Below are 6805 nucleotides of genomic sequence, written 5' to 3' on the forward strand. Positions count from 1 at the left end.
ATACTATTGAGCTCTCGACCAATGATGCACTGGAGCTACGTAAGGACCGCCTCCCTCATTTCCATGTTGCACACAGAAAAGTAAAAATAAATACATGTATAAATAAATAAATAAATATATATGGGAATATATAAATATGGAAATAAATATATGTGGGAATTAATAAATATGCAAAATAAATTAACACATAAATAAAAAAAATATGCAAAATAAATGAATAAATAATTAAAATTTAAAAAGAATAAAAATAAAGTTAAAAATAAATATAGAAAATAATAAAGAAATAAAGTCATACAATAATAAATTCAGGAATAAATTTAATTAAAAACTAATTATTTGTTTTATCAAGACATTTATTCCTTTATTTATTTTTGTATTATTACATTTATTCATTATTTATGCATGTTTAGTCCTCCATAGCGCACACTATAATCATTATTTATGTAATTACTATCTATTTTCTCTTATCGAGTTTATTACCTCTTATCCATTTTTAAATAATTGTTTATTCTCTAAATATTTCCAATGCTTTATTTACATACCAACACAATCTCTCTTCAGTAATATCTACAAACTATACGAGTTTCCTTAATTACTTGGACAGAAAAGGGCTAAGTGCTTTTTTACAACCGCATGACACATTGTGTAATTCTTAGATAATTGTTATATTTTTCAGAAACACTGGGCTTCCTGTATGTTGTTGCAACTATTTACCACAAAGTGGCAATATTGAGTTCTAAAGGTAATATTTCAACAATCTCAGCACTGTCTGTATTTTACATGATACCCCATCAAATCAATCTCAGAGAGCGATCTCCAGCAATCAGAGAGCAGGAACCTGGAGGATTTTGTCTTGTGCATGAAGAAAAACCTGCAGTTGAACACCAGCCAGTCAGAAAAGATGGTGATGAAACCTTTCCATTAATGGAATAAGCAGCAGAATTAGCTAATGTATGCCTTTACATGCAATATGTAATGTCTTAGACACTTCAAAATCGCAAATGGCTCAAATTCTAAAACAATAAAAAGCACATTTATGCAATTTCTTCATTTATTCTTTTCTCCAGAAAAGCTAATATTTCAGGTTCTAAATAAACTACCAACAAACATGTGATACACAGGTTTTGTTTACAGCCAGGTATTGTTTTGTTCATGCATTATACAACAAAATGCATTTAAGAAAAATGAAAGAAAAAAAAGGCCACCAGAGGTAAATAAAAGCATGAAATACAGAAGCCAAATATAAAAAATGCCATTCAAGTGTTAGAGGCATCACATGTTTGAGTCTTGGCAAGACATTTTCAGTTTCAAATGTATGTTTTTTATCTTTTATTTTACACCTGCTTAATAGGACCAATGGCATTCAAAAAAAACTCCACTTTTGACTCTTCTGTCTTTATAGCATCATCCTGATGGGCATCATCCTGTGTCTTATTCTCAAACAAGAGACGAGCATTTCTTTTCTTTTTCTGTAGTGGTTTTCGCCTAGGTTCTTTTCCACAATGCCTAATTTTGTCCAGTCTCTTCCTGATTGTGGATTCATGAACATTGACCTCAACTGAGGCAAGAAAAGCCTTAAGTTCTTTAGATGTTATTTCAGGTTTCTTTTTGACTTTCTGGATGATTTTACGTTCCAAGCGTGGGGAAATTTTAGATGGTCGACCACTCCTGGGAAGTGTCATCACTGTTCCAAGCGTTTTCCATTTGGAGATTATAGATCCAACCGTGGACTTGTGAAGTCCCATTATCTTTGAAATGGCTTTGTAACCTCTACCAGACTGATGGTAAAAAATAACTCTTTCTTTGATATCTTCTGGAATTTCATATGACCGTGGCATTATGCGTTTGCTGAATCGTTGTGCTGCTGATTGTAATTGTTAGGATCAAAGTCAGGATTATTCTAAGCAGTGCTTGCTGTCTCCACAGATGGCATTGCAGGTTAATCTAGGGTTTCTGAATTCCCCAGCCACTTTAGCAGGGTATCTGCGAGAGAGCAAACAACAGAAGGTTTAAACCTGCAATAACCTACATGTCCCCATTTTAAATGGTATACCATAAAATGGCCAAGAACTCGCATAAGGAAACAGGGACTACGGTTTTCATTATGTGTACAAAAGCAAGGCTAAGCATGGACTGATTTAAGAGGTGGGTGATATACTGGTTAAAACAATATAGAAATATGTCTATCTATAAAAGGTACAAACCGGTCTGTTGCTTGTACATGGGCACTATGTTCACAGTTGGCTCACACATTCATGCAAGAACTTACGTTGTTTAGCGTGTCATACTGTAGAATACAGATACATTAACATTATAAAGATTATTATATAGATTGATTTTTATTTTGCCACAACTTCATCTTAATGCAAGTCATTTCTTCAACTAATTCACTGAGGTTACATTTTTATTATTATTATTATTATTATTCGAGAGTGAAAATGATAAAATATGGTGGACTTTTCAAACTGAACATGTTCAGTGTTATTGCTAACTTTAGAACTGTTATATGGCCAGATGAGTGCGCTATGTGCCCATGCTCGTCTCTTTGCACTATGAAGCGAGTTTCAAGATGCAAAAACATAATACATCAAATTCAATACCCTTGTTCAAATCGTTTTGTTCTTGTTGGCAGTTTTTTAAATGGTTATTTAAGTTAGTATGAACATATATATAAAAGAAGGCAAACAGAATAAAGATTTGTTTTATCAGCACGTGTATCTTGCTGATATAGTGCACTCACATCCATTCTTTATATAGGAAATATATAGATTGCGATTTTGGACGTAGCACAGGTTTAGAACGACATCAGGGCAAGTACATTAAGACCGAATTTTCATTTTGGGGTGAACCATTTCTTTATGCAGTCAAGCGGTGACCATCTTTGTGTAGGCTACATTGCTGCAGGCATACACTGTGACTGTGTAACATTTTATTTTTGTTTACAGTGTGATCAGTTGACACCTGCCACATACTATGTGTTATAAAATACAAAGAGAGCCCATTATTTTCCCCAAAATTGAGTGTTCCTTACTTTCCTCTACTGAAGTAACTTGGCAAACTTAGCAGCTGGCTAGCTTCAGGTATACTGAAATAAGCCTACTGATACTGGGGAGAAATATTAAGACATGTTAAAGCAAACTAAACAACTCACATTGAAAGATACACATATTATTCACCTACACCTACAGAGTGCCAAAGCTTTTGAGTTATTCATGTAAAATGGGCACCTTTTCATTTAGTCATTTGCAAAAACACAAAAATGTATTCTTTCCTAAATGGACAGATCTCTAATTATATGTCCTCCCTAACCAAAGTGAATGATGGGTACAGCTGTGTCCTGTGCTTTCAAGGTTAGAGCGAGAGATATTGCGAACTAGTGTTCACGAATGGACAAAGCATTTTTTAACTGTTGAAATTATCAACTTCAACAAAGTCTCCTAATCTAAACCAAAGACTTGGTGTATGAATTATATTTCAATCTACAATATATTAAACTTTTTAATGACATATTAAAGTAATTTAGACCAAATCTGCCTACTGATAAAATATGGATGTGGCAGGGCAGAGGGCGGGGCCGGATTGTGATTATACACACCCGGCCCCTTATCGGGCTAATTAAGCCTCCGAGAGGGATAAAGGCTGATGGCAGACGGTGGTGCCAGGAGAGAGAGATAGTTTACGGACATGTCCGTCATGTGTGTGTTTTGTGTTTTGTTTCAGTTTACCAATTAAACTATTAGTTACATTGCCAAGCCGGTTCTCGCCTCTTCCTTTCCATTGAACTACGTTACAATGGATATGCTGTCTTTTTCCTTTTTGAAGCTTGAAAGTTTTGGACCCCACTGACTTGCATTTTACTGATGAACGAACATCATAAAAAATTATATATATATATATATATATATATATATATATATATATATATATATATATATATAATTTTGTTTATGATGTTCGAAACTTTCAAGCTTCAAAAAGGAAAAAGACAGCATATCCATTGTAACGTAGTTCTATCTATCTATCTATCTATCTATCTATCTATCTATTACTATTTGAAAATGGTATTTCTGAAAAGAACAATATATGTGCTGCAGGATCTACACAAAGAAAAGCAGCATTGTACAGTATGAGAGTGAATTCAAAAACATTCTGTAATCACTTTGCTTCAACTCCACTCTAGGTTTTTCATATCAAGCACTCTATAATATAAAATAAACCATTACCTCTAGAAAGTTCAACCCAATCCAGATTATTTCTACTTTCATAAAACAGCTATGATTATTACCTCACTTAGTCTGTGCTTAAACAAATAGAAAACACCAGCTTTCATCTTAAGTGTAAGCCTAATAGATTCCATTGTGTTATCAAAATAATATTGCCAAATGTATGCTCTTGTCAAATTCGTATTACGTTTTGTTAATACAGTTTATGCTGCCTGAAGAAAATAAAATGGAACTCAATTTTAAATTCAAGGTGAATGCGGTCTTGTATTATTTTATGAATGTATCACTTTTTTCTTAATTTCATTAATACAGTACCTAAGTGAACCCACATATTTGCATTCACAAAGCATAAGCATGAACTGCTCCATGGAAATAAAGCAAACTAATCTTACAGCACCTCATGACATGATCAGAGATCATCTGCAGAATTCTCATAGATGACATTATTCTTGTAAATGGTTCAGTGAATGAAAGAGAGAGAGAACTCTTTACACGGTGTTTAACGAGTCATGCTCCTGCTGCATGCCTCAAAAGAACGAATCAGACACGGGCATTGACGGCTTTTCTTTCATTTGTTTATACACGTAATTGGGTCAGTCCATCTTAAGAGGTCCAATACAGGTTGCTTGACCACTTTTATTTTTTTAATTAGTGCAAATTGATGAATTCAAATTTATTAAATAAAAATTCACATTTATAGTGAATCTATGTATTGGTATTGCAAAACCACCAGTTTTTTTTATTTTACTTTGTTTAACCACAGCGTCCATCTTTGTGTCATGGCACAAAACAAATTTTGGTTATATAGATGTTTATGGAAACCTCAATATCTCGGCTCAGGATGGTCCTAGCTCCACATTTAGCAAATTCTTGTTCCTTAGACTTAGAACTTAATGCTTAAGATTGCTGAAAGTTCCACTTTTAGGGTCAATTTATAATGGGAAGGGTTTGAGTCTCAGTCTTAATTTTTTAAACATTTCAGGTTCGAGACTTCTATTTTTTTATGGGGAGAAAAAGTGCAATTGTTTTAAATTCCCCTCACTTTAGGGTTGATTATCTCTGGTGGGGGACCAGATAGGAACCTGACATTTTCACAGAAATAAGACCTCTATAGTAAAATTCTGCTGTAAAAATATTGAGTTTGAGATGGTTACAGAGCTAGGGCTAGTAGAAATCTGGGGGAAAGCCTACTTTATTCATGCATTTTGAGAAATGAACAGATGTAATAAGCATAAAAAATAATAAAAATGAACAGTATTTTACAGTAATTGTTTATGATTGACATACAATAGTTTATGCTCGTCAATGAGGTCTAAAATGTTACTATTGATATTGGCAACAGTGAAGCACGATCTATCACGTGAAATCGGCGATCACGGCAAAATGTGGGCATTACTTTGGTTGTCAAGTAAACACATTGTCGTCCATTAATTCTTTCATTGCTCTGATGGGATTTTGAGGAGAGCATGCATGATTTTATGAGGACATACATCAATCACTATATCAGTGTGTTACTGAATGAAAATAAACTGCAAAAAAATTTATAAAGACAAGGAAAGCGTGAACATATCAAGCAAAATTATCGATTGTTTTTAGTGGAGTACCTGTGTTAGTACAGCTTCAGATGTGTGTGCTTGTCACCCTGCATGTTCAAATCAGACAGACACACTGAGGAATAGCCATGATGTTCTCATCCTTGGGTATGTCATCGCTTTTTCAAGTTGTTCGATAGGACGGTTATTTCCTTTTAAATCCACACTTAAGTTTAAACTTTTATTCGGCAGTTGATTGACTTGTGAGATGTGGTGCTTCGCTGCCGTCCGGGACACATCAAATGCAATGTGGTTTTTGACTACCTCTGTATGTTTTTGAGATCTAAATCACAAAACATTTCTCAGTTTACAACTATATTTAGTGCAGACCATTTTCAATCAGGTCATTTGAAACAAGTCTTATAACCAGCAGTAAAAAACAGGGTCTAAAATTACTGCAGCCAGAGCTAGGGAATGCTATAGAATGGCTTCCAGTGGAAGTCCCACCCACATGTTTCCCCAGTAAGACCCCCATGAAAAAGGTGGATAGCACACGTGAATCGCTTTTACATTGAAGTTGCACAAGAGACTATTTAGCAGAGATGGGCCACTTCTATTAGAATGAATGGAAAAATTAGAATATGGAATGATTTTCCGGACATTATTCAAAAGGAATTGCAAATTGTATTTGGAATTGCGTTTTCAATTTGTGGACGCATAAAATGTGACATAATCCAAACGCAATTGTAAATCGCGCATTACCGTTTGCATTTTCGTTTAAGCGAACGCACAGTGACTGCCAGATTTCAAATGGAAAAGCAAAGTCCGTTTGCAACTGTGTTTCCCATATCTTACGAGTTTTGGCCCGGTCATATTTAAATAGCAATTTCAATTACCACGTCTGCTTTTTCACTTTCTCAGCGTCGTGTATGTAGCCAGCCAAAACTCAAATGGAATACTAATTCCCTTAGTATTTCCATTGATGCCTTACACGGAAACCTGTCAATCAGGGTCAAGGGTGGGATTATGCTATGGGGCGTGTTTGTCTTG

The sequence above is a fragment of the Xyrauchen texanus genome, chromosome 42 (genome assembly GCF_025860055.1).
Source record: "Xyrauchen texanus isolate HMW12.3.18 chromosome 42, RBS_HiC_50CHRs, whole genome shotgun sequence".
NCBI classification, from domain to species: Eukaryota; Metazoa; Chordata; class Actinopteri; order Cypriniformes; family Catostomidae; genus Xyrauchen; species Xyrauchen texanus.